Here is a 5735-nt window from a genome sequence, read left to right as displayed (position 1 = left end):
AAGAAGGGGCCTTTCAAGCATTTTTTTAACCCAGAAAGCATGTTACAGATTCTAAAAATAGGCTGTGCATACATTAATGCCTATATTATGAGGTAGCCAAAACTGGAAAGATGTTGAGGACTTTTTAAACTCCCCTTGGCTCCAGGAGGGCTCAGTACTTCACAGAATCTGCCTGAGGGAGAGGGAAGGAGAACAAAGTGAGAATACACAGTCCCAGCAGTGCCCTGGCTATGCATGCAAACATTTTGCAGTCAAAACTCCGCACAGGAGCATGAAAGGATGTTTCAGTCTGTAGCTCATTTAATCAAGGGCTCCCCCTCAACAGAGGTGTTCAGAAGGAATGGATCTTGTCATGTGAACCAGAGGCTAAAACAGGAGAGGCTGCTTTGACTTTGGCTTGTGCATTAAAAAACCCTTTTATCAGAATAATGCATATTGGGGGAGAACAGAAAAAAAACCCCATGCCCACCCCATGTTGTTTGCAGGTATTACAGAGGAGAGGGCTGCTTTTTAAAGCCCATCATTTCCTTCCACTGCTTGAGTAACTGCATAAAATTTCATTCCCTCTTGCTTTACGAATTATTTTGTTGAGCAATTGATGAAGATTTTTGTTACTCCAGCACTGCACTGGCAACAGAGGCAAATGAGCTAACTGAGCTTCTTTGCAAAGACTCCAGTGTCCTGTTTTACCAAATCGGATAGCTGAGGATGGAAATGTTACCCTATTCTTCACTGCAGTGTCCTGGCCATCCATGTCCTTGCGACAGAGAGATTTTTAAAAGGCACCAGACAAAAGCTGACAGATGACTCCAGATCTGGGAGTTGTGGTGACCTTTTGACTTATGTGACTTCAGGTGTTGAATAGTAAGGAGCAATTATTAATGGAGCCAGGCAGCTTGGATATAATTTTTGCTTCCCTGTGCAAAGGAAACTTTGCACAATCAGAGAGCCTCTTAGCCCACGGCAGGCATTGTCACCCTCCTGCCCCTCCTGGACTCTTTCCAGGGTGATGCACTAAAGCTATTCAGACTGGATTTTTTAGATCAGCATTTTCTAATCCTTGAGTTTTGGTGGCAGTACCAGCTAAGGGAAAGAATCTCTTGTCTGCCCCTGTCTGGTTATTCCTGCTCTGTACCTCAGTAATGTGGTTTTAAACCTGATCACCTGGCAGAGGTCATCACTGTGGTGCAGAAAACCTAACTGGCAGTGCTGCCAAAGCCAGGCTGCCTGCAGTTCACAGCCTGCCTCCATCCTTGAGCTCCAGCTTGGCTGTTCCATGAGAAGCCTCACCTTTAGATGTCTCTGTCCCAGAGACACTCACCTGGGTTTCAGGTGGAAATGCATGTTGGCTGGTTAGTGCTGCCACTGCTACAATAATCTGTTTCCTTTAAAGAAGTTAATGATCCAAACTGAAGTCATGAAACCTGCCAGTTTCACTGGTCAGGTCATGCTCACAAAAGATATGGCTCATTTATTCCTTATGGTGAAAATTTTCTTTATCCCTTGTTTGCAGTTCTTGACACTCACTACTTAATATAGCCTGTCAAAATGCCAAAAATGAGGACTTTAATTATGAAAATAGTAGAAAAGCCTCTTCCTCCCCTGAGAAGTATATAGTTCATGGATGTGGACGGAAAGAGGGTGAATCATCATGGCTCTGGTTGAGGGTGTTCAAACCACAATGGTAAAAAGGAGTCCTAAAATGACTTTGAAACAATGACAGGGAGAAATCTTCTTAGATGTTTAGATGAAGTTCCTCCTAAATGTAGATGCAGTCTGGGAGACAGTAATTGTTGGGGACTACAGTGAGGGCAGAAGAAAGTGATGCAGTGGACTGTAGTCTATAGGATATGTGAAGAAAAATGTAGATAGTATGGAAATAGCCTTTAGAAGTCTTCATAGCCTACTTTTGTATGACAGAAGACGAGCATCCCTATAATTTCCACTACACTGATGAAGAAACTTGAAAAAGCAGGGCTGACATGTCGCAGCACAGGGATAGAGCTACAAACTCATTTGACTTCATTTGTGTTTTTAGCCACAGTTCATAACTCAAATATAAAAGCCAAGACTTACCCGCTCTTGAGCTTCTTAAGCACTGTGATTTGGCCCTGGCCTGTTTTCAAATCCAGGCAATTTTGCTGCATCACTTCGATTGTGTTTGCATTGGTTTGGCCAGAGCAACCTTTACAGGGCCTGAGTCCTTTCAGCAAGGTTATTAACAGTATGTGGAAGGTACCCTGCATGTATTTTAAAAGAATGAAATCCTTTACAAGTTTGTGAAAGTAAAAGGCAAGATCATAAAAATGATAGGTTAAAATCAATCTAATAAATGCCAAGCAAGTGCATGCATTCCCATAATATTTTATTACTCCAGTGAGAGAGTAAGATCACAAAAATGCAAGTGGATAAAACATAGGCTGCTGGCATCTTTATTCTCTAAAGTGCAATTGCCAGTAATGGCTTTTGTCTCAAAACTTAAATATGGAAAATAGTAAAACTGCATGTCACACAAGAAAGAATAAAATGTATTTTAGTAAAGCACATCTTTCTACTTTAAATAAAGTCAAATACATTTTTCCCATTTTCTACTGAGGAGCAACCATGGCACAGTGCCTCTGCCAATGCTGCATACGTAAAGAACTTGTCAAATGTAAAGGCCCAGCCTCTCAGTATTTTTAAAAGCTCACAAGAGACACAAGTTATACTCTGACAATAAAAAGAGCTAATAACAAAAGATACTTTCATCTGGAAGATGTCTATGTCCTTTGGGACTATCTGGCCTTCCTGAACATCCATTTTACATTCCATGAAGCAGATAAGCTTGTGAATTCCACCATCCTCCTCAGCACACTGCTAGTCTAAAGCAAACTTTTCTTTTCCATGTGTAAGCAATTTCCAGGAAAACTTTTCTGGAGTCACACAGTAATACATTTTATTACTAACCCAACTTTCATGAATATCCCTTGTGCCCATATTAAATGTCTGGTCAACATTACACCGCTGTAATAGGGGCTCTCCTGACCCAGGGAGAGACAGGACATGTACATGTGCATGTCCTGCCACCTGAGCTGAGAGTGAGATTAGATTGTAGTGGGCTACCAACTTGGCCCCAGGCAATGAGTGCCAGAAGTGCTCAATGGCAGGATTAAAGCTGTGCACAGTTCTACTTTTCACTCCAAAAGGGGATGTTGTACTTCTGGATTTACTGGATTAAGGTTTTTCTGAAACAGGATCGTACTCTTGGGGGAATAACAAACTGACCCTGCATGTTCAGCATTAGGCATAGGAGTGCCTAACTTCTACCGTTCATACTAGTAAAATTCAGTAGGATCTGGCATCAGGATGACAGTTTCAAGCCCTTTAGGTATAGAATTTTCAGCTTAGGCTCATTTTCCATGAGCATGCAGTGACAGGTACACAGGGGTTTGCGTGACTTGAATATTTTCGGTAAGTTGGAAGCATGGCACCGGCCAGACTAAAAGAGAAAAACAGAACCAATTACTTAATGCTTGAACCTACAGGATGGCACATGCCAACTTTAGCCCAAACTGAGAACCCCCAGCCAAGACTCTGCGGAGTCCAGCTGAAGCCAGAGCTCCTACTCGGTGCTGAGAGCCTCAGAGGTTTATTAAGTGACACACAGGTCATGGGAAGGCCAACAACAGCAAAAATCATTCTGTTGCAAATGCAGAAAATACCAGTCAGAATGAGCAGAAGTCAAGTGCTTTCATTGCTTGAAGAGAAGCAGTGCAAGGCTGACATCTTTAAAAAAGGGGGGGTTACTCTCATGGTTCTCTTCCTAGACGTTTCACTTCCTTTGGGTGTGTGGTTATTTCAGGTTAGCACAGCAAGTGCCAGAAGAGAAGGCATTTTATTTGCTTGGGGTTTTTTTACATTGAATAACAGGCAAGACCACCATGTACTGGAACAAGAGGAGGGATTACAAAAGCGTACCCTGAAGAAAAGGAGCTGTGTGGAAATCTTTCTACAATACAAAGGTTCACAGTAATTCCTTTCCTGTGAAGCCACACTGAACTCTCTGAACAGCTAATATGTGGTACTTGGGACATGTCTAGTGTGATGTGAAAACTCTTTTTGTGGTGATCCAAGGTGATTCTCTGCCACATGTTTTTCTCTGTGAAAGGCTACACACCTCTTTAGGGGAAGCGAGTGCCTTCAGGTTGTTTGCTTTTTCTGGTTTTGTACCACAGCTCTGGGCCTGGCACTGTTCTCTGGCACTGTGGCACTGTGAAGTCAGTTTAGCAGGAATAGGATCTGCTCTGTCATCTTAAGTATTGCCCACCTGTTCTCAAAACCACAGGTTTCTCTAAAGAAATGTCTGCAGGTGCAATAGAGCAAGGCTGCAGCAAACAGTCACGTGCCTTTCTGTTTGGAGAGATGAGGCTCAGTTGCTTGTTTGCATTCTTTATATACGACTGTGCTTCAGAGAGAGCTAAACCCAGTTTTATTATGTAGAAGCAAAACAGAGAAAATATACAATTGGGACATCATTGCAGTTGTTGGAGTTGCTTTAACGTAGAGGCATGTGGAATCTGAATGATGTAGGCAGCTGCTTGCAATGCTATCTATTGAAAAGAACATGGTTCAGTTATTTAATTATGCATTTTACAAAAAACTTATCTTTCACCTTTGTGCCATCCCATCATGCTTATTTGTGCTACCCCAAGCTGATCCAGCCATGATGCTCTCCAAGCACTGCTTTTTGGCTGATCCCTGTAACAGTGGTCTTTCCTGTGGGCTCTGCTGGCTTTTCTGAGAGGTTAAACAGCACCTGAATTTTTACCATGTGGATTCTTGGCCTCCTGAGCCACAGATGTCACTCTGGCAGAAACTGGTTTAAGTTTTATAGTAGTGTGAGTGTATCGACCTCTGACCTCCCCAGATTATACAAACAGGAAGGGTCTCTCCTGCCCTGGGCCATGGCGTGACCCAGGGAAGTTACTCCAGCCTCCCTTGGCCCCGGCGAGCCCCTCTGCCTCAGAAAGCCTGATGCCGGAGGCCACTGCCTTCCAGCAGAATCCGTTTTGGATGATGCATTCTACATCACTGCGCTGTCATCTGCTTCACCTTCAGTATGTATATGTATGTATATCTTAACCCCGCAGCTCCAAGGCATTTGCAGGCATCCAGGCATCTCCCAACACCTCCCTGCTCTGCAGTGCTGCTCCGGTTTTGCCAGATGCCCGCTGCCGACTGCTGCGGCCCCCTGTGCCCCGCTCTCTGGGCGCTCGGGCACCGCATGGCATGTGGTCCCGGTGGGAAGGAGGGACTGTACTTGCAGCACAGACCTCCCCATCTCCCTGCCTCCCCAGCAGCGATGCTGCGGGAGGCTCCTTCAGGGATGCCGTCCCGCCAGACTATTATTAAAAGGCCGAAGGAGTCCCAGGCACCAGCTGCGCACTCCCTTCCTCCCGTTTTTCCCCTCAGTGCCGGCCCCCCTTGCCGCCGGAGGTGCCGCTCGGCTGCCGGGGGCTCCGCCGAGGTTTCCCGGGGCTGAGCGGGGGCGCTGCTCCATCCTGTGCGGACAGCCCGGCACGCTCCCTCTCCCTGCCTCAGCTGGCCGGGACGGAGGCTAAAGGAAAAAAAAACAAAACAACCTTCTGGGGTCACTGCGAGGAGAAAAAAAATTCCTCGTTACGTCTGCGGTGTCTACGAAAACGTCCCGAGAAGGAAGAGGAGGATCCCGCCCCGCGGGGACCGCAGGGGCTGGG

The sequence above is a fragment of the Passer montanus genome, unplaced genomic scaffold (assembly GCF_014805655.1).
Source record: "Passer montanus isolate IOZ18808 unplaced genomic scaffold, ASM1480565v1 scaffold26, whole genome shotgun sequence".
Lineage (NCBI taxonomy): Eukaryota > Metazoa > Chordata > Aves > Passeriformes > Passeridae > Passer > Passer montanus.
Note: the sequence above shows the minus strand (reverse complement) of the source record.